The sequence below is a fragment of the Pelobates fuscus genome, chromosome 12 (assembly GCF_036172605.1).
Source record: "Pelobates fuscus isolate aPelFus1 chromosome 12, aPelFus1.pri, whole genome shotgun sequence".
Classification (NCBI taxonomy): domain Eukaryota; kingdom Metazoa; phylum Chordata; class Amphibia; order Anura; family Pelobatidae; genus Pelobates; species Pelobates fuscus.
The window spans coordinates 86,777,142-86,801,198 of NC_086328.1; the positions used below are offsets into that span (position 1 = coordinate 86,777,142).

The window sequence follows — 24,057 nt, forward strand, 5'->3', positions numbered from 1 at the left end:
GTTAGATAGGAATTTATAATACTGGCTCCTCTCACAGAGCATTAAAAAAGTGTGTGTATATAGACATCTATACAGATATTTACCGTACATAATTCTCGTTTTCACTGAAACTATTTTCTTGAATTCTAGGATTATTAAGCACATTTATGCAAAAAGTGTGTTTTCTGTCTTTATTAAAGATCCTAAGATTTGACACAAATACACTAATATCAAGCTACTCTATTGTTTAACATTTATTCATTTCCTTTTTTATTAATTTGACCCTGGTCACATGATTAAGTTTTTACCATGTATAACACATGTAAATTCCATTTTTGTGCCTCTAGGGGGTTACGTGTAAAGTTCCATATCTCCACTCCAGAAATGCCTGAATTTGCCTCTGCATGGCTAGTCGATTACTCTTTACATTTCATTAAATTAGGTATGCTAACGGCGGCAAGATTTTAATATACAGCAGAATTGTACCTAAGAGGCATGAATATGAAGCTTCTGCACTTACCTTTTTTTTTAAAGAAAAGCTGAAGGCATCTGCCCTTTTTCCTCCCGTTCCGTCTACAGCAGTCTTTCCATCTTACTTTCCCGGCATTTGTAAATCCAATACAGGGTTGTAAAATCCACGCAGCTTTCCCTCTCTGCACCTGATGAGGATTATCCAGCGTCCAGCTCAGTAAACTTAAAATTGGATTAATGCATTTCCTGCTCTTTTTTTCTGTTGGTGTTTTTTTTTTCCCCTTTTTCCTCTTTATAGTAGCAGAATAATTCTTTTATTCTATCCCCTTCTTAATAGCAGCAAGCAATCCTCCTTCCTGGCAGAGCACAGACGGCGAGGGGATTGTGTACATGCAATAGGGGCAATGTTGCGTGACTGAGACCTGGGACCTTTCACCTCGTCTGTATTCATATACAAGATATGGTGGAATGATCTCTCCTCGTACAGAGAAGGGGAAGGGAATTATCTCCTTTTATATTATACAAAAATAATGTAACCAACGGTTACCCCCCAGTTGAGGGCATGAAGCACAACAATGTAGCTGATTTTGTTTTGGGTGCTGGGGCACAGGAAAACAAATGATTTGTGGAAGATGATTAGTGGAAGAACAAATATGGAAGACTGAAGACTCCGCTTCGTTTTTAAGCTTTATATTCCCATGTGAAAATAGGCAGTAGTGTAGATTTTCCTGATCATTGTATGTCCTGGATCTGTGTGAAAAGTTTTCACACCTGCGGGAAAAGAAATGAGAAAAATAACTACTGATGGCTCAGAATACAAATGATTTGAACTTGGCAGTCTTTAAACTTATTGTAACCTATCTATCATAATGGAGATTTAATTTGTTAGTATTCTTAAGGTAATGTGTGCCACAGGGCTAATCAACACATGCAGTCCAACTTTGTATTTTCACGGGACACTTTTAAGTACTCAAACATTAGTCATTTTATTCACATCCACTACTACCTACCAGTTCTCCACTTTGAAACACAGGAAATAAGATTGTACTGTACATCATAGATATCAGGACTTGCCACTCTATACTTGTACCCAAACAACTGGACTCCAACAACTCTTTCAGAATATGATCTATATCAGAACATGTGCAATAAACATTCCTCTAAAGCAGTGGTTCCCAACCCAGTCCTCGAAAAAAAAACCCTAACAGTTCAATATTTTGAGATAAGCCAGTTGTGTCTAACGTGTTTTTAGAAAAAAGAAAACCACTTGAGATACAACAGGGTATTCCCTAAATCCTGGACTGTTAGGTGGTACTTGAGTACTGGGTTGGGAACCACTGCTCTAAAGGCATATTTGATGGTTAACATGATCAGGCTAAATATTTTGGAGTTATATCTCCCATGATGCTCACCCAACCTTAAAATATATATCTTTTGAAAACTTTTGGGTCGTCACGTTTAGCCTTTGCTTCAACAGGAAAGCTCACTTGCTCCTGCTACGCAGACATTAGACATTGTCTCTGAACAGTTAGCATTATGAAAATTACTTAATCCAAATAAATAAACTAACATGACACTTGTGCAGAAACCAGTCCAGATGTACATTTCTTTGTTCTTTTTTTTTTTTTTTTTGTGGGTTGACTAAATAAATTTTTTTTTTAGCATTTTCAGAGAAAAGTTGGGCATGAGTAGCAATTATTGTTGAGGTTCACTTAGGGTTTTGAAAGCACGATGAGAACAAATGTATCTGGTGTGACCCTGGAATGGCTCAGTCCTATCTTTTTATTATTCTTCGTATGCTTATATTACTTGCATAAACACCCAAATCCACACATAGCTCATAACCTATACCTGCCACCTCATGGAACACAGTTGTGTACGTGTATAGATGCATTATTCTGCCTTTACTCCTGACTAGGCGATGCTCAGATGTTTAATTTTAGTTAGTTGGCTCCTTTCGTTTTCGCTCTCCAGCACAATACCATCACACACATACCAACCACGAATCGAGAAATGTGGCAGATCTAACAGAGCCTGGAGGCGTACACACACAATCTGAAAGCAGGCCGAGGAGAGAGAGAACGAGAGGGAAGGAAGGAGGGAGGGAGAAGTGAGAACAGACAGTGCTGTCTGTGCGCTGTGAACCTAAGTAACGTCTTGGGCTAATTAAACGTCTTCGTAATAACAAGTACAATTGTCAGATGAACCGGAATGCAAGTGTACGAGCTTCTAATGCATCGACAGAAGGTGGGGAATAGGAAGGATAAAGACAGAGGCTTGATTTGGTACTTGTTGAGCTTTGCAGGTTTCTTAATGAGGTGCAAGGCAGCAGAAGCAGATATATTGTAAGACACCAGAAGTCAAAATTTGCAAGCATGGTCCTACACATGATAAACCCCGTCATTTCGCAGTTGCAGGGAGTTAGGCACAGTGAAAGTTGTAAAGCATTATTATACGGCATAACAGGAGGAGTCAAAAGGAAACAAATATATATTTAAATATAATATCCAGTGGTATGTGTTAGGTGTATTTATAGAAAAGTGTTAATTAAGACTTCTGTTTAGCAATAAGCAAACTTACATTGGTGTTATATAGACCAATGAGGGTTTTTTAACTCTTAGAATTCTAGCAACAAGACCCACATTTTATATACTACACCTGTTACTAAAAGGAACAAGTCTATAAACCACACCTGCAAAAGATGTGTATAGGTATAGGACGCTCCAGGACCACAGGGTCAGTCACATGCAACAGAAGGCATGAGCTGCAATTGGCATATGGAGTAGGCATTTCTAGTTCAAAATCTCAAGCTGATACATGGGCCATAATTGCAAGATGTTCTCAGTATTTCCACAAACATAAAAAAAAAAATAATAATAATTCACCTGTGAATGAGATTATCCTGAACAGGTTTGCTTTTGGATGGTGCTTCTAGTCTCCGCCAGCTCATTATGTAACATTAGCTGTAACATTGGACTAAGCAATTTGCAGTTAAAATATATAAACCCACAATATTGTATTTCACCATGTAATATATACAGTACACAAGTATATCATATATGTCTGGGGTTAACTTCTAGTTACAGTTTTGGCGATTGTTAGGGATTTATAGCAGGTGTCTGGTGATATAAAAGTTCCCCAAACCTGTTTCATGAAAATCTAATCATTTAATGGAAGGTGTTTATGAATAGCTAAGCTCATTCATTTGGAAAGTCTTCATATTGTATTTTTCTATGGAGGAATAGATATTTGATGCATCTTCAAATATCTTGATTTTTTTTTTTTTTTTTTAGCATCAATACACGTCCCTGGTAAACCCAATGAAATAAAAGATGTGGATATAGATACAGAGATGGATCTTTCTCACCGTTATTGCCTTGTGTATACATCGCAGTGCAGAACCCCTGGCAGACAGGAGGAGAAGATTCACACTCTCGGCTGATCAAGCTCTCGTTCTTGCTACAATTGTCACTCACTAAGTGCTCCACCCCACTTCCATTTAAACACCCTGGCGTAAATAGTGACTGCAGTCGGTAGCCTGACACCCTCAGGGCAACCTCTCGGGGGAATGAATAAAGATTGTATTGAATATCAGGGCACACGTATGAGATGCAATGAAGTGAAAGCACAGGGAGGGAGGGAGGGATAAGAGAGACAGAGCAGGAGGAGGAGAGCGAGGGAGGGAGATGAAGAGAGCAGGAGGAAGACGGCGAGACTGCAAGAGTAGGAATGAAAGAGAAAATGGTGATAAGGGGGAGCTAAAGAGAGAATCTGATAGGGAGATAGCAGGAGAAATATAGAATGGTAGGAAAGTACATGAGCAGACTAAATAAATAATAGTGAAAGAGAATCATGAAATTTGACAGACTGCTTTCCTGTGTATACATTCCATGATTGACTTGAGACAACACTGTAAACTCTGTGTTTCTTCTTTTAGTTTTTTATAAAGGCACATTCTGTTCACTCCTCCTGTAGCGACTGTATGTAATCCACGTAGCGTGCTGCCCCTCAGTACCTGTGGCGACTGTATGTTATCCACATAGCGTGCTGCCCCTCAGTACCTGTGGCGACTGTATGTAATCCACATAGCGTGCTGCCCCTCAGTACCTGTGGCGACTGTATGTTATCCACATAGTGTGCTGCCCCTCAGTACATATGGCGACTGTATGTAATCCACATAGCGTGCTGCCCCTCAGTACCTGTGGCGACTGTATGTTATCCACATAGTGTGCTGCCCCTCAGTACATATGGCGACTGTATGTAATCCACATAGCGTGCTGCCCCTCAGTACCTATGGTGACTGTATGTAATCCACATAGTGTGCTGCCCCTCAGTACCTATGGTGACTGTATGTAATCCACATAGTGTGCTGCCCCTCAGTACATATTGTGACTGTATGTAATCCACATAGTGTGCTGCCCCTCAGTACATATGGCGACTGTATGTAATCCACATAGCGTGCTGCCCCTCAGTACATATTGTGACTGTATGTAATCCACATAGCGTGCTGCCCCTCAGTACATATGGCGACTGTATGTTATCCACATAGTGTGCTGCCCCTCAGTACCTATGGTGACTGTATGTAATCCACATAGCGTGCTGCCCCTCAGTACATATGGCGACTGTATGTAATCCACATAGTGTGCTGCCCCTCAGTACATATGGCGACTGTATGTTATCCACATAGTGTGCTGCCCCTCAGTACCTATGGTGACTGTATGTAATCCACATAGCGTGCTGCCCCTCAGTACATATGGCGACTGTATGTAATCCACATAGCGTGCTGCCCCTCAGTACATATTGTGACTGTATGTAATCCACATAGCGTGCTGCCCCTCAGTACATATGGCGACTGTATGTTATCCACATAGTGTGCTGCCCCTCAGTACCTATGGTGACTGTATGTAATCCACATAGTGTGCTGCCCCTCAGTACATATGGCGACTGTATGTAATCCACATAGCGTGCTGCCCCTCAGTACCTATGGTGACTGTATGTAATCCACATAGCGTGCTGCCCCTCAGTACCTATGGTGACTGTATGTAATCCACATAGTGTGCTGCCCCTCAGTACATATGGCGACTGTATGTAATCCACATAGCGTGCTGCCCCTCAGTACCTATGGTGACTGTATGTAATCCACATAGCGTGCTGCCCCTCAGTACATATGGTGACTGTATGTAATCCACATAGTGTGCTGCCCCTCAGTACATATGGTGACTGTATGTAATCCACATAGTGTGCTGCCCCTCAGTACATGTAATTAATGTATGTAATCCACATAGTGTGCTGCCCCTCAGTACATATGGTGACTGTATGTAATCCACATAGCGTGCTGCCCCTCAGTACATATGGTGACTGTATGTAATCCACATAGTGTGCTGCCCCTCAGTGCCTATGGTGACTGTATGTAATCCACATAGCTTGCTGCCCCTCAGTATATATGGTGACTGTATGTAATCCACATAGCGTGCTGCCCCTCAGTACATATGGTGACTGTATGTAATCCACATAGCGTGCTACCCCTCAGTACATATGGTGACTGTATGTAATCCACATAGCGTGCTGCCCCTCAGTACATAAGGTGACTGTATGTAATCCACATAGCTTGCTGCCCCTCAGTACATATGGTGACTGTATGTAATCCACATAGTGTGCTGCCCCTCAGTACCTGTGGTGACTGTATGTAATCCACATAGCGTGCTGCCCCTCAGTACCTATGGTGACTGTATGTAATCCACATAGTGTGCTGCCCCTCAGTACATATGGTGACTGTATGTAATCCACATAGTGTGCTGCCCCTCAGTACATATGGTGACTGTATGTAATCCACATAGCGTGCTGCCCCTCAGTACATGTAATTAATGTATGTAATCCACATAGTGTGCTGCCCCTCAGTACATATGGTGACTGTATGTAATCCACATAGCGTGCTGCCCCTCAGTACATATGGTGACTGTATGTAATCCACATAGTGTGCTGCCCCTCAGTACATATGGTGACTGTATGTAATCCACATAGTGTGCTGCCCCTCAGTACATGTAATTAATGTATGTAATCCACATAGTGTGCTGCCCCTCAGTACATATGGTGACTGTATGTAATCCACATAGCGTGCTGCCCCTCAGTACATATGGTGACTGTATGTAATCCACATAGTGTGCTGCCCCTCAGTGCCTATGGTGACTGTATGTAATCCACATAGCTTGCTGCCCCTCAGTATATATGGTGACTGTATGTAATCCACATAGCGTGCTGCCCCTCAGTACATATGGTGACTGTATGTAATCCACATAGCGTGCTGCCCCTCAGTACATAAGGTGACTGTATGTAATCCACATAGCTTGCTGCCCCTCAGTACATATGGTGACTGTATGTAATCCACATAGTGTGCTGCCCCTCAGTACCTGTGGTGACTGTATGTAATCCACATAGCGTGCTGCCCCTCAGTACCTATGGTGACTGTATGTAATCCACATAGTGTGCTGCCCCTCAGTACATATGGTGACTGTATGTAATCCACATAGTGTGCTGCCCCTCAGTACATATGGTGACTGTATGTAATCCACATAGCGTGCTGCCCCTCAGTACATGTAATTAATGTATGTAATCCACATAGTGTGCTGCCCCTCAGTACATATGGTGACTGTATGTAATCCACATAGCGTGCTGCCCCTCAGTACATATGGTGACTGTATGTAATCCACATAGTGTGCTGCCCCTCAGTGCCTATGGTGACTGTATGTAATCCACATAGTGTGCTGTCCCTCAGTGCCTATGGTGACTGTATGTAATCCACATAGTGTGCTGCCCCTCAGTACCTGTGGTGACTGTATGTAATCCACATAGTGTGCTGCCCCTCAGTACATGTAATGACTGTATGTAATCCACATAGCTTGCTGCCCCTCAGTACATATGGTGACTGTATGTAATCCACATAGCGTGCTGCCCCTCAGTACCTGTGGCGGCTGTATGTAATCCACATAGTGTGCTGCCCCTCAGTACCTGTGGTGGCGGTATGTAATCCACATAGCGTGCTGCCCCTCAGTACATGCAATGACTGTATGTAATCCACATAGCGTGCTGCCCCTCAGTACCTGTGGCGGCTGTATGTAATCCACATAGTTTGCTACCCCTCCGTACCTGTGGTGGCGGTATGTAATCCACATAGCTTGCTACCCCTCAGTACCTGGGGTGGCGGTATGTAATCCACATAGCGTGCTACCCCTCAGTACCTGTGGCGACTGTATGTAATCCACATAGCGTGCTGCCCCTCAGTAACTGTGGCGACTGTATGTAATCCACATAGCGTGCTACCCCTCAGTACTTGTGGTGGCTGCGTGTGATGAGGTTACTGTGCTGTTGCTCAATATCTGTGGTGGCTGCGTGTGATGAGGTTACTGTGCTGTTTCACAGTACCTGTGGTGGCTGCGTGTGATGAGGTTACTGTGCTGTTGCTCAATATCTGTGGTGGCTGCGTGTGATGAGGTTACTGTGCTATTTCCCAGTACCTGTGGTGGCTGCGTGTGATGAGGTTACTTTGCTGTTTCACAGTACCTGTGGTGGCTGCAAGTGATGAGGTTACTGTGCTGTTTCACAGTACCACCTGTGGTCGCTGCATGTGATGAGGTTACTGTGCAGTTTCCCAGTACCTGTGGTGACTGCATGTGATGAGGTTACTGTGCTGTTTCCCAGTACCTGTGGTGGCTGCATGTGATTAGATTACTGTGCTGTTCCTCAGTACCTGTTGTGGAATATAAGTGACTGCGAGTGACGTGCCGGTTTTATTACAGTTCTGTGTGAATTATTACATTTTGTATCTCTGCCCCATACCTTTTTATGGACTAGAGCTGTGTTGGCAGGTTAGCATTTCCAAATACACGTTCAGGTACACCGTTGCGCTGGGGATAAGTCTGCTATACTGCTACTTAGTGCCTGTTCTGTGTAAGGGATTAAAATAGTGTGTGGTGTCCCAGTACCTATTGTAGAGTAGGGCTGTTTGGGGGCTCACATTATGTGCTGCTGCTCTTTATTTAGATGTTCATTATGAGGCAAAAGGTGTAGATATGTATTCAGATATTACACTGGGAAACAGGGAGGGATACAGTGAGTGAGAGGTGAAATGCAGAAACTGAGTGAGAGCTGACATGCAATGAGTGAGTGGGAGATGGAGTAGTGTGATAGATGGAGAGAGCATGCAGGATTTCATTATATAGAGGAGGCATGTGGGAGACTAAATGCATGAGTTATGGATGAAGAAGTTGGAAGATTAAAAAGCAGTCAGAGAAGGGAAGTGAGTTGGAAATGATATGCAGGGAGAGGGAGTGAATAAGGGGAGACAAAGTAAAGATTACACAGAAAGGAAGAGGACATTGAAATGGAGGAAGGCAGATTATCTGACAGAGATGTAGTTGATGAAGTGAGAGAATAGGTGAAGTAAAGGTAACCTCAAATTGAGGGTAAATGACTTGTATACAAGGTGTAATAGTTTGCCCTCCACCATAATAGTTTGCTCTCCACCACATTGCCTGAATGTGAAATGGGAAAAATGAAGTACGGAGACGCACGTTATTTATAGTGACTTAGCGGTGGTGGGAGATACGCTGCTACTCCCATACGAGTAGACACTGGCCAAGCGCGATCTATTGACTGTGTACACAAGCGTAATCGTGCCTTTGTGTATAGAATGAGAGTAGTGTGTAGGTTGGAGTTAGTGCTACTAAGTTGCATGCTTTTTAAAGGGGGCCCTGGTGTCATTGTCGTCCCGAGACAAATGGTAGGCGTAATAAATTGGAAGGCCCTTTCCTTGCAATGGGAAAAAAGTTTTGTTTTGTCTTTTGGTTTCTACACTACTGGTTTTGTGCTGGTGGGAGTGATTACACAGCTCCTTGGTACCAGTGTGTGCATTGCATGACATAGTATTATAATTGTATTTTTTGTCTGCAGACATTGTAATTGTGTATTGAGCATTCTGTTGTACACAAATCATGCAGTATAGTGCGCCAGGTGCAGCATACAGTACAGACGCTGCCTACTGTAAATATTATGTGCGTTATACGAGTCGTCTGTGCTTTATATGTGTTGTCTGTCACTCTGTATACTGGGACTTTTATTCATTATTTCGTAGTTGCAGCGTCTTGCATATGTTTGCTACCTCAAAACGCTTCAGGTTATATGGAGTTATATGAAGGGGAAACACATATATACATATTGCATCCAAAAATTAACAGATCTATTACATGGACCTAGCCAGATAGGCACAGCTGTTGCCCGCTCCGAAGATGGAGGTAGATAGAAGTCTGTGAATCTTCCCCCATAGGGCTCATAAAATGCAGCAGTTATCGCCTGTCACTTCCACTGAGCGGACAGCATTAACATCAGTTTATTTAATTATGCTTAACGATCCTAAAACATCAAATATTTAGAACTGAACTCTGCTTCTCTTCTGGCTAAATAAACCTTCCCCTCCCTGCGCTCATCAGATGGAATGCGGCCCAGGTCCCAGCACTGAATGGTTTTATCTGCTCAGGCAAATCTGCCACGGACTTTACTGGCAAGGGAGGAGATCAGGAGATAGGAACCAGGGGGAGAGGGGGAATGGCATCCGTGGGGTTAAATTATGCTTTAAAAACAGGAGGAATATGACTGGCTCATTAATCACCTGTGGGAATAGGAAAATTTGCTTCTGACTGTTGGTACAGAATGCCTCAAAAAGTACATCAATCCGTTCAGGTCACTGTAGCCTTATATTAAGAGCTGCATGTTCTCTATGCTTCAGTCAGCAGAAAACAGAGAGAAATTCAAGGAGCACTCAAACGGTTTTATAAACTAACGAAGTAATATGCATATATCGTTTTTCCGTATATCTCCCATAAGGAGGGAAGGGCGACAAGCCTTTTGTGTTTAAACAGGTAAAGGTATTAAACTAAAAATTACACTGTCCTGCCAAAGAAGGCGTTGGTTACCTTTAGTTTGGCTCCTGGTTGCATTATGGTCTGTGGGAATTTAGTAGGAAAACGGTTAAATTGTTCTGCCAAAAAATAATTGTATGTCATCAAAATACCAGACACTGCCGGCTGGCTATAAAGCCTTAAAAGGGATATTCACATGGCACCGGTGCAACATGGCTTCACTATCGAGATCCCATTTGTTTAGGTAGAATTATGTAAATACATTTATCTTTCCCAGTGAAACCACTAAGTGTTGGTGCTTTTTATTGATTGATAACACGTTGGCATATCAGAGGTTAAATAAAGTAGCAAGAACATTACAAAATAAATCTTATGTGTATGATGTAATTATTTATGATGTAAATTTAGAGGAGGAGATTAAATTGTGCTGTGTAAGCTCAAAAGAGAGGAGTTAAAGGGTGATTCAGGGTTAAGATACTAGGAATAAAATAATGTTCTGAAGGGCTAACGTAAAGGGGATCCATTTCAGATCTTTGGAGCTCTGCAAGTGAAAAGTTAAAAATCAGGGGTTGTTGGGAAGAACCATCGCCTCGTTACAGTGGCAAATGTCATTCTCTCCTATGTCTCCTATATAGGTTGATGGGAGCTGGAGTCCAAAAACAGCTGGTGCTGATAAATACATTCTTATTAGGTATTGGCTTGAATTCCTTTATAAATGGTGAATAATGGAATAGGTTTGTGGGGGCATTATTTGAAATATTTGTTTTGCCATAGCACCCCAAATCTATCACAACCATCCCCACCCAACCCCCTCTCTCTCATGTCAGCCTTGCCCCCCTCTCTTCATGGGTACGGTAGCCATGTCCACCATAATTTCATCATGTTGATGGGCATCACGTGAAAATGCTGCCCTTTGTTATGGATAATGAACCGGTTCTCGATTGACTTATCTCCTGATTTACTACCTGTAACATTTGACTCTACATACTGCTGGGCAGCACTTTCTGTATGTTGCCCATCAATTTGTATAAATGATGTGTGTCCTGGAAAACATGGTGGATATGGTATCCTTATAGAAGGGCCCCTGCTATTCTTAAACAAGTGCGCATATTGCCTTTTTAGAAAAGCAGTCCTGGGTAAAAAATATTAGGTTATCCGTACGATTAAATGATGCCGGAGAAGTGAGAAGTTAACTAACCTTCTGCAGTACTTTCAAGCATGATATTCTGTATGGCTAGGAGATATGTTTATTGGCTCCAGTGTAATAGGAGAAGTAGAATGATGTGACTCTTCATGTTGCTGGTATTTGAAGAGTCAAATGGTGCATTAAATGGTGCTGCTGGCAGGGTTAATGATTACTGTGAGTAAAAAATCCTAGCCTGTCTTTAATAGGTGTGTGCATGCGTGGAGTTGCTCAGTGACACACGCGTGTCATGTTTAATTCCTGATGTCACTGCAGCCTGCTTTCAGCCTGTCCTTTTGAATCACTGCCAGAAAGCAATTCACATCCCCAAGAGGTGAATTTAAACTTCCCCTAGTAAATGCTGGCCCCGAATCCTAATCTGAAGGCGCTCAGAACACAGAATGCATACAGATCATCCACCACCTCATCACTACCTATCCACAGCAGTGATGGCTAACCTTTGACAAGTCCTGCTGCGGACTACCACCATTGTGACACTTAGCCAGCCACAAGAGTTGGATTGCCCAAGTTTTGCTAACCCTGCCATAAAACTCGCTTCCCGTCAGACCTCAGTCTGTCACTCTGTCTGGAACTTTCAAGTGTTTTTTACGTTAATTAAAAAAAAATCCTATTGACAAACCTGTTACATCTGGCACAATGAGTGATTTGCATCAGCAAACATCTTGACATATTGTCCTTCTAAGTGCACATAGATTTATATATTTAATGTATACCTTTTATGACCCTCTAAGTGCTGATACGTTTCCGTACACGTCTATATATTATACTTCTTTTTTACGAGCTGCGTTACTTAGTCTTTCACATTTACAATCCCACCCAACGTCAACACCGCTTTTATATATAAGTATATACATATATATCTCAAATATATATTTATATTTTAGTAGTGCATGTATATGTGACTGTGTAAAATAATGTATGTATATATTTATTATTGTGTATTGTTTGTTAACCACTCACGGGACACATAAATTTAGCTCCTTAATGGATTGGGAGTGAAGCGGTGTGTGTTTGTGAGTGAGAAGGGGGGAGAGGGGCATAAATAAATATCTGGCGAGTGTTGGAGATAATGAATTAATATTGATTCCGAGACACTGGGAAGGAGAACGAGAGAAGAGGGAATAACAACGTGTGCTCAGTTGATGTTTTATAGGGGTCCACTCTCCCTGGACCTACCTTGTGGGATCCAGGAGGGCAAAGCAGAGAAAAACAAAGCTATAAATAAGATGGTGAAGAGAGGGGAGACTTTGTATTCCCAGGCAACTCACTACGGATTTCGGTGAGTTACTGAGCCCCTGGCTCCTGACAATTTATGACAATCCAACGCTAATGCACTTGGCAAAACTTCCACGAACCTAAGTGCACAGATGAAAAGCCCAAATGAGATGCAGACAATGTAAAATAAATAAATAGAATAATCAAGCTTTTATTTCTGGGGTTTCTCATTGTATACAGTAGCATTTACTGGTCTAGGGAGACTGCAACTTAACACATTTGCTGTAGGTATTATCTGATTATTAAAACCGTGTGCTTTTGTTATAACAGAAGCACATTTCCCAGTGATGAATGCCAAGGAATGGTCAATATTAGACCCTTGGGACACTTGCACAGTTTCTTAAAGTTACTATCAGCACTTTGGGCAATGTAATAAGCTAGGGACATTTATTATTGCCACCACTATAGAAATAGCGGGGCTTATTGCTACTTATACCTTCCTTACGAGAATGAGTCTCTTTCCATCTCACTCGGTATAGCCATATCTGGGAATTTTTAGGCTGGGAACATCTAACTCTGGAAAACAAAAGCTTGTGAACTACAGTCTGAATACTGTAATTCACATACCTCTCGAGTACCATCGCTAACAATTGGTGCCTTTGTTTTAGGCCAAACAGCCAGATGCATGAGACCACTGGATCCTGCATATTCTATGTCCATATGGAGTTGACCTGGAAGCCTCTCAGATAATGATACTTGTATTTAAATTTATGTAGCAATGAAACAATCCTATATGTGTTTAAAGGGACACTTGAGCACCATATGGTGCGGCAAGTCCATGGGCATATCTGCAATGTTTGTAAAACCATTTTGGATAAACTACAGGGCACTCATAGTCCCCTCCCTTACAAACCGCAATGAAAATGCAGAAACTACATTTCCACCTTGTGAACTGCTGTCCTGTCCAACCTTTGCAGCAATGACTCATTCAAAGATCGGGGCTAACCGAGATTATCAGGACTGTGATCACTACGTTAAGCTCCAGTGGTTGTGTTGCTTAGAGTGCTTCTATAAAAAACAGCAAACACGATATTTGAATTAATAAAAGGGACTCATGAGCAGAGCGATTTGTACTTGTACAGCTGACAATGAGTACTTACTTGTATAAAAATAGCCTTCGTTTTTTTATGAATGAATCTTTATTTTATTGTATTTGTATATTCTCTCCTTCACCTCTAAATATCTTGTTTTCTATCATTGTAAAATGCTGCAGATTGTGTTAACGCTATATATTTGCTAATAGTAATATACAATAAAAATAAATCTGGGGCGAGACCCCTGCCTTGCGTGACATTTTATAGAAATGAGTCATTATGTGGAAGATTTCTGAAAGGCCGTTAAAAGGTTACAATGTCAAAGAAACCCATGGCCAGCTTACTCGTAAAGCGCCCAGAAAAAAGGATAATTTTTGCCATCCAGGCAAAGCTCTTCTTTAGCAAGTGCTTGTTTGAGCCAAGTTTGGTTTGTTGACAGCAGACTCGTAATGGTCTGATCATTTTGAAAATGTTGCCTTACTAATTGGAGCTAAACACTCAACAATGATCTTGCTGACTTGAATTGAAACTTGCTAGCTGAACTTCATAGGGTGCCTTGCCTATGATTAAGTGCACCGACCACAAAATACATTAGCAGCATGGGACATGACTAACATGCCTGCAATAAATATTATTTTTAGAAAGATTTCTTAGCAGTGTGGGAACACTGATCTCTATACTTTGGCACATATGTTACCTTCTCATTCAATGTAAGAAGCAAAGTTAAGTCTCTGATTCTAGGGCCTTACTAAGTTCAGTGGCAAGTGAAACTGTCTGACTAATCAACCAAAGCGTATGGCTCTACTAAAAGCATTCACAAGCACCTTCTAAAATATGTACCCCTGCATTCACACAAAGTGAACCTCCATAGTACTCAACCCTGCATTCTACACACTTTATGCAAATAGAACCCTGCAGCCAAACACGCTGACACTCCATGTTGTAGACAGCAATGAATCATTAACAAAATAAAGATCACACACACACTTAGTTGCAAGTAAGTAATACTTTGCTAGCAGGACAGGATTGGACGTTTTGAGCATGGCCTTACTGCTATACTGGGCAGTGGTATATTATTAAAAGAATGGGTTGTAATATAAAGCCTGCTTCCCAAAATGCAAATGGTTGTAAGAGGGACATTTATTTGCTTCACCTGGTACAGGATAACAGACCATGTTTAGGTAATTGTAGAACTATTTAACAGTTAATTAATTGCCAGATTCATATACAGAGGTAAAATAATTTAACTATACAAAAATATGCATTTTAACAGAGATTACTGTAGACTATTATGATATACTTATATATCATAGGTTTTATTTATGAAACTGTGAATTATGCTGAGTCGACAAAAGAAAACTGAATTGCTTGCATAAGTTCCAGAAGTGGTTGGTCCAGTCACTCACAACAAAGAAAAAAACAAATGAACAAAGACAAAATCTGTGTTGTGGACATTTGTTTAGCAGAATGACTGTAAATGCAAAAACCTCAATCAACACATCTACTGCCACTGGCAATGTACGGGAGTCTATATGGCTCAAATATGCAGAGTTGCATCTAACAGTTAGAAAGACTGGGGAAGTGGTAATTGAAGCTACAATGCCCTAAAACTACCGATTTGGGACCTACTCGGACGCCATTTATATCTGCTCCCAAATTATGCAAAGCAATCCCCTCAATATCTGCTTATCTTGCACAAATCCAGCCTTACAATACCCCCAGCCCGCCTCAGTGCAGCAAACCGCATCGTTCGATGCCTTTCTTTCAACCCCAAAGTCTGGCAAAACGGAGATGCAAGACCGAGGCTTACCTCACGCCATCGATACTAGGCCTCGAGGAGTTCCTGCGAGGACACTCAGCAGAGATCACCAACACAACGTACCCTCTGGCACTGCCCAACATACCTGCTCACATGCCGGCTATAGGACGTGGCTCCCAAAAACCCCACGGTGCGGCTGATGGCAGAGACAATGCTGCAAAGGCCTGCACAGCCTAAGCATGTTCCCGCGGAAGCAATGTCGGCGTCAGACAAGGCACCCACCCCAGCACAGCAAAAACCTGACTCACCTGGGAACCCTCAGACACTACACAGCCATCACCACCGGAATCTTCGGATGATTCTGCTCCAACTACTAAACGCAACCTAAAGATCCTCCTGGCAGAAATCCACAAACTCCTGGCAGCTGACTCGGCCCTTATCAAGACTGAATTGCAAGCAGTCACAGAATGTGTGAGAGTTACCGAAGATGTAGTGACCGTTCACACCCATCTAACCACGCTGGAAGACTTAGTCAAACAAATCCAGCAACAACAAACATATCTGTCACTTAAAATGACAGCCATGGAAGACCAGCAACGCTGCTTGCACATTAAAATCTGAGGCATCCCCGAGGTGGTTTTGGCCGAAGAACTACCGCATTACATCAGGCACCTTCTAGCTACAGTGCTTCCCCATGTCGTGGCAAAGAAAATCACTAATGACTGGGTATATCGCATGCAAGGCTTTACTCACCCAAAGTCCCGATAGCCCGAGATGTCATCCTCAGATGTGTCACAGTACAAGAGAACTCCTTTGAGAACTCCTCACTGACGTTCTTCCAAGACCTATCGAAAGCCACACTCCTCAGGCGCAAATCCTATGGACCTGTCACCACACAGCTACGTTCAGCAAGAATAGCCTACAGGTGGAGTGCTAACAGGACATTGGAGATAACCCATGCTGGAACTACCCATGTAATAACCTCTACGGAGGACGCATCTCCACTCTTGGACACCCTGGGACTACCCAATCCAACAGCTACGCCTCTGGGGAGACCTCCTGCGGAGGCATGGAATCCCACTAACATCACTCCGTTTGTACCAAGATCCAACGGATCACGCCCTCCAGTGCCATGAATGCGGGTGAAACGATACCACATGTATTGCTCGTATAACTGTTTCACACATTTAATTTTTAGTTTTTATTTGTTTGTTTTTTCATATGTTCCACTACCACAGGTCATTATTTTACTAACTGTGTTACTCCCTATTTTGTAGGGAGCCTGGATTCTTAAAACATGTAAGAGCCAGCGCAGCATTTGATTAAACACTTGGCGTCTGATACACCATCCCCTCCCTGCTGCCCCCTTTGTTAGGGGTAACCACTGTCGATGCATCACCCACGAGCATACGCTTAACTCCGTTAAAAACATACAGGCACTCTAAACAAGCCCATCAAAAAATGCCAACCCCTATAGCATATATCTCACTTAATCTTGTTTCTTTACAATTTTTCATATTTTTTTAAGCTCACTTGATGTACTAAATCCACCAGTATCTCTCTACACAAGGGCCTCCTTCGTACATTATGTCTCCCCATAACTCACAGGGTACACAGAACACATTGACACCTTTGTATTTAACATAATGTCTTGTTGAACATGTTGTTGTCGTTCCTGAACCTGATATTGCTAGACCTAAATTATGGTGCACATCTCTTGTGAAATTTTACCTGTAATTTAATACTGAAACAACATACATTCCTAGCATGTACTACTTAAATATAACGCAGCAAAATATTGACAAATATAGAATAAATGTAAAAAATAAAAACTACCGGTGTGTATGTATGAATCCACTTTTATTAATCAATTTCACCAGAATGTCAAATGCTGAAATAATTTGCAGAGTATTTCTTCCCAGACAAGTGCTTCTGCAGTGCTCATGGTAGGCCACTCGTCATTTTAACTTTCCAGTCCTGTTTCATTCCATAGCTACTAATGTTGGTAGGTATGTAATACACTTTCCCCAAATATATAAATGATGGAAATGTGGATAATTTTAGGGGTGCCCCAGAATGACAATAAATATATATAAGAAATTGCTGTTGTGTTAACTATAAGAATTTTTATTTATTTTATTTTAAGTATAAGAAATGATGGTTCATGGATTGCGGGATAAAACTTACCAGGAAAGGTTAAAGGATCTTAACATGTATAGCTTGGAAGAAAGACGAGACGGGTAGATATGATGGAAACATTTAAATACATAAAGGAGGAGACTATATTTATAAGAAAAAAACTTCCACAACAAGAAGACTTAGTCTTAAATTAGAGGGGCAAAGGTTTAAAAATAATATCAGGAAGTATAACTTTACTGAGAGGGTGGTGGATGCATGGAATAGCCTTCCAGCGGAAGTGGTAGAGGTTAACACAGTAAAGGAGTTTAAGCATGCGTGGGATAGGCATAAGGCTATTCTAGACTTAAAGGGACACTCCAGGCCCATTGGAGTGGTCTGGGTGCCAACTCCCACTACTCCTAACCCTGCAAGTGTAATTATTGCAGTTTTTTATAAACTGCAATAATTACCTTGCAGGGTTTACTCCAACTCTAGTGGCTGTCTACTAGACGGCCACTAGAGGTCACTTCCTGGTCTATAGCACAGGAAACCTGTGCTAGAGCGTCGCTGGACGTCCTCACGCTGTGTGAGGACCTCCAGCGTCGCTCAAATCCCCATAGGACAGCATTGAAATTGCCGCGCATGCGCATTAGGTCTCCTCGGCCGATGGGCGGGATCAGTCTCTCACACCGGCTGACGCAATGGCGAGGCGGGGCGTCGCGGAGGAGGAGCCCGCTGCCTCAGGTAAGTGACTAAAGGGGTTTTCACCCCTTCAGTACCTGGGCATTAGGGGGGGTGGGAGGGAGAGGGACCCTCCAGTGCCAGGAAAACGGATCGTTTTCTTGGCACTGGAGATTCCCTTTAAGATTAGGCCAGTGACTAATTAAAAGTATTTCAAAAATTGGGCAGACTAGATGGACCGAATGGTTCTTATCTGCCTTCACAATCTATGTTTCTATATTAGGTTCATTTCAACCCAACAATGTGTAGAGACGCTAGGAACTGCATTTTTTTAGGCCTCTGGTTTTCAAAGGCCTGCTGCTTTTCAGCCTTTCGAAGTAAGACTATTTGGAATAAATCATTCAGTATTGTTGGGAGAAGGGGAGGGGGTGACTTTTCCATCTTCACGTCCGAGTGCAACAAACATTTAAACTAATAAATTGTTTACAAAAAGTAGTTTTTTTTGGCCTGGTAGTACAAAACAAACATGTGCAGTGGATAGCAGAAGCCTCTCCAAGTGGCTTGCAGGCAGGCTGCGTCCTATTTTTTTTGAAGAACATTTATTTATTTGATATATTTTTTGGGCGACTCAGTAAAAATTCAGTTTTAACGCTTCCATCCTGGGCTCGTCTCCAAAGGATTCGAGTTGAGTGTGGGAGAGAGGGGGAGGGAAAGCTGCAGAAGTCAAATCTCGGCATGACTAAACAGTCATCACCATTTATTTTAATGTCTTTCTGGGCACCCGCTCTGTAATATATCCCCATGCACACACACGCCTCGGCTTTTACTGCTACACGCTGCTAAATGAGTCCAGGTCAGGCTCCCGCTCCTCAGACATGATCCTATTTATTGGGCTATCCCTGAAATATCTGCTTTTCAACAAATTTTGTCAAGTCCATTCAACAGCAATATATAGAAATAATCTTATCTTCTGTTGATTATCTCTACTCCATGGATCTCAAACTCTGCCCTCCCTCCTTTCCCACCTCCCGGAGATTGATGGCCTACAGCTCCCAAAATTCTCTAAATACAGTAAATGATGAGAGAAGCATGGGAGTTGTAGTTCAGCAACACATGGGGGCCAAAGTTTGAGATACCTGGTCTACACTGCACAGTTTCACTGCAGTTTCGAGGGGAATAAGGACAAAGAGTGGGGTACCTAATACATACATGTCTTTGGTAGACTTTTTAACAGTTCTTTATTCTATTGAGGAACTAAAACTCCCATGATGCTTTGCCAACCTAAAGGCATCATAGGACATGTAATTTCTCAAGCTGCTAAACCATCGGTTGACTGAGCTTTTTGGCAGGTGGGGTGCTCAGTAGCTGCAATGAGAACGGTTACCCATTACTGCAGTAGGAGCTCGAGTGGCACTTGGTGATTTATGTCTGTTACTGTTCTATGTCCACATCTGCCTATCTATGCCCATTTCATTTTGCTCACAACTTAACATGGCTATGAATAAAATTAGCACCCGCTTCCTCACCGATATGCAACTCCCTCACACATTACACATTGACAACAAAATCTGATGTCCCAGCAACACCAGACATAGCAGAAGAAAGTTCACAATCCCAACATGATGACAAGACTACAGCTGCATTTGTCGCAGAACAGAAACACACAGGGAAATAAAAAGGATTGTTGAAAAAATGTTTATTGCTATTACAGGAGCACAGGGTGGGCGACCATGCATGTAGGCTGTAGAAAGTCCAAAAGTTGTCTGCTTCTAGTAATGGAACAATGGCAGTGCCACACTTTTCCTAGCACTAGGATGTGATAGAGGTTCTATAATATTTGGACTTGCCATTGACCAAATTCCATTGTAGACATCTGCAGGAACAAAAGCTGAGGAGGATTGTGTAATACTGGAGCTTTAATTGAGTGTTGCAGTAATATTTGTAATCTCGAACGCTATGTATTTGACAAAAAAGAAGTTGCTCAAAAAACTGAGTACTTGTTAACTATACAGTTGCTAGCAGGTTTGGCACTAATATAATGTAAACTGAATATTTATTGAATACATTCTTGTAGCAGAGATCCAATGCCCAGACTGCTGAGTTGTCCTCGTAGCCTAAAAAAGTGCTGGTGATTATAACCCTTTCTCCCTGTAACTAGATGACATGCAGCCTATTATACACAGACCCCCAACATGGGGTCTCCATTCAACACATACAGTGCCTGCCCAAGCTCCTCTGTGTCTGGGAGATAATTGAGTTAAACCTCGCTTAAGCTGATTATCTCACGTATATAGAGGACCTAACCTAAAACACCCCAAAAACCTCAAGATAACAAGCAGGAACCCCAACACATTACATATCCCTGGATAGCTCTGACCCGAACGCAGAAGTTGGCAAAATAGCACCTGGGCCCATGCAGAACAGACAAAACACCACGCGGTAAAGATTGGACCAGCCAAAATCAGTTCCATGGCTAATATCTGTTCGGCCGGTCAAATTCATGATCAAGAGCTCCTGCGGACAAACAAAAGGGGGCTCACACTGGCTCTCAGGGAGCAATTGGTCCTGTTAGTCTGTAGTGCCTCCCCTCCAAATAGCACTCTCCTGGCAGGTTGGGAAGTAGGGTAAAACATAGGGGCAAGTTGACCAGGCATTGGCCAGGGATGCGGTCGAGCCGGAGTTCCACATACTTTGGTGCTAGGTCCTGCAGGATATCATTCGGCGCTTTGGAACCGAATGCCTGCCAAGGTAGAGTGTTTAACATAGAAGGGGCACAGCATTGTGCCAGGTGTAGTGGAATAGCTCTTTCAGGGGAAAATACATTTTAAATGGTCCATGTTTCGCCACATTTCTATTTTACAGAATTTAAAATATGCCCTGACCAGTTACTGTACTGCCTTGGTAATAGTAAAAAAACTTGCCATAGACCTTAGTTGGCATCAAAGTACAAACATTTTTACCAGCTGTGCCCCTAAACAAGGAGCATGGTACTGTGGCAAAAGTAATCTTGCCATGGGCTCTTGGAGGGACCTGCTTCCCAGCCTTTTGCTCCAGGACTATGGCCCGTATTAGACCTTGGTTCAGGACTGTGGAAAGGCTTTGTTCATGCCTTTTCCCTTGGCTGGTACTGTATATGGGATCTACCGAACGGATTAGACTTATACTGTTCGTATGCCGAACCAACTCCTGAACTGTTGGACCACCCGGGAGAGTCGTGTGCTGCTTGTTGACTCTTTTGACCCCTATCAACACCTTAACCGCAACGTTCTCAGCGGTCGGCTGGGTAGCTGCCATTTGTATGGCCGAACACATGGTGGCGGCCATCTTTATCTGCGAACGCGTACAGCGGTGTTTGGCCATCAAGTGTAGATAACTATAATCGGGCACTCGCCGGCGCAAACACCGCTGGAACTTCCATCTCCAGTTAGTTCAGGAAAGTGGATTAAAATGAATGGCGTTCAGTGGTAGCAAACTCCTGAACGCAGTGCACAAGACAAGCGTACGCACAGTTTATTTGTTGATTTTACTGTGTTTTGTACTCCCAAAAGAGAACGACCGCACAGCCTGATTTCATGGAACTGTTTTGGGCAGCAGCATCGTGTCAAGCTATGACTTCAGTGGAAATCCCGAACCCCTAAACCGATCTGGGTGATTTTTGGATATGTTGGTTCCCCAGATCGGGGCTATCAGGGGATGTGACTTTTGTGGGGGTTCCATGTGTTTTGGGGGTATTTTCAGGTTATTGTAAAATGTATGTTTTCTGTGCCTAGAGATAATTAAGTTTAGTACAGTTCCTGAATCAATTATCTCTCGGGCACAGGGGAGGGATTATCCTATTTTGTGTGGGAGTGTCCTGGACCAGAGAGCCAATCTCATTACAGTGTGTACTTTGTCATAGTCCCCTCTCAGGCCCTGTGGGGAATGCCCCTGGAAATGTTATAGTAAACCCCTTGCATGGGGACCTGCATATAAGGCCAGTTATGGCTGCCATTAAACGAGTTCCTCTTCACCCTCAACATAGATCCTCGTCTCATGTGTGGAGGGGACAGCTATATTTACTTTGGGGATTGCTATACTCCCTTGGATTCTAATCACTAGCTCTTGTAAGAGCTATCCTGCTATACTGTCTGGAGTAGGAGAGGTCTACCCACTGGAAGCTGGATCCTGGTCTTGGGTAGGGTGGGTGGAGGACAGCAAGATCCCAGCCAAGTTGTGGCAGCTAAGGGTCTACAGTGCTGATGATATCCGGTGGAGTGCTTGGAGTACTCAGTGAGCACTAGGAAACATCGATTGGCGGAGGCACCCAGCCGGGGTGCCAGGCGGTCCGTCACAGGTACCAAGTGGCAAGTTTTCCTGATTGAAAATCTGAGCTTGGTGATCATTAGGTTAGTACAGGGATTGGTTTGGGAGTACTGGCTGGTTATTTTAATGACTTTGCCACAAAATATGGATATAAAAGATCATTGGGGAGAAAGAGTTGATGAGAATAGTTTTAAGTTTTCATTGATTTGTATCACTAGCTTAACTGGAGTTTCAATAGAGCATCTGATAACCCAATGCAAAGTGATATTTCTAAACAGCCATTTGCGCAGCACTTTCCTTCTCATTGCTAATCCCACATTGCCAGCACTGAATAAATGACCGAACGTGGAAAATATATAAATATATTGCACAAGGATGTTACAAATATTGTTCATTTTATCTTTGCTAATAGAATTTAGAATGAGGGCTCTCTAAGGACTCAGAGTATTCAATCACTAAAAAGCTGTGTCCTGCTTTGCAGAGAAGCCGCACTTATCATTGAAAGTCTCAATTATTTAGTGGACCATCAAATACAAAAAGAAATCTAACTATACCAGAGACAATCTCACATCTGCAAACTGTAACAGCCTCCTAAAATAACGGTTTGAATCTGTTACGTATGATCAGTGCGTATAAATGTTCTATTTTATTTTTTACATTTTTCAACTCCTCTTTCAAAACAAATTACAGTGCAACAGTATGCATGGAACCAAAGTACAGCAATTATAGGCATACAGTAGACATATATTATTCAGAGAGAGGGTTTAAGAAAATTAGAAGAAAAAAATCTGTAAGTAGAAAGGAAAACCTAAGTTAAGGATTCATATCATGCTATCAGGAATAAGTGAACCACAACAATTACTGTAACCTGGAGAGTCACTATCCCAGGCTAGAACACCATCCCTAAACTAGATAATATTAAAATGGAAATTCCAATCACGAGGCACATCGCGATAATGGAAAACCTAATTGAAGAAAATAAAAAAAAATAATCTCAAATAGGTCACAAGTGAAAAGAAACCTATGCGGAAAGGAATATCCATTCTAAACTAAAGAACAAAAACATGACTCAAACAGTGCCATACCATTTATGTAATTGAAGTCTCTAAGATAAGTTTCAGGGAGTTGGTTGTGGGCGCAAATAGCTCACTCTTTTTTGAAGGGTGAGCACTGTAAGCTCTGGGACACTCTACCATGGGAGGATTTAGGGAATTCCCAGTTGGGTCTAAGGTGTTTTAGAAAGGAAAAAATCCTGGCCAGGTAGGGGGTACATGAGGACTGTGTTGGGAACCCCTGATCTAGACCAAGAAAAATAATACAAAG

General features: G+C 42.4%; 2 protein-coding genes across 4 annotated transcripts in view; one reads left to right on the forward strand and one right to left on the reverse strand.

Annotated features, from left to right (window-relative positions):
• MACROD1 (mono-ADP ribosylhydrolase 1) overlaps positions 1 to 24,057 on the forward strand; it is a 750,918-nt gene that overhangs the window by 602,905 nt on the left and 123,956 nt on the right. The gene's annotated exons all lie outside the window — the stretch shown is intronic.
• The window catches only part of FLRT1 (fibronectin leucine rich transmembrane protein 1), a 218,509-nt gene that overhangs the window by 114,216 nt on the left and 80,236 nt on the right, over positions 1 to 24,057 (reverse strand). The window contains exons 1-2 of one of the 2 annotated variants that reach the window (XM_063437780.1): positions 3,818 to 4,030; positions 500 to 1,221 (exon numbers count right to left, since the gene is read on the reverse strand). The gene's annotated coding sequence lies outside the window, so the exon portion shown is untranslated. Of the gene's footprint in view, positions 1 to 499; positions 1,222 to 3,817; positions 4,031 to 24,057 lie in introns of those variants that run through there. The other variant, XM_063437781.1, reaches the window with a different exon arrangement.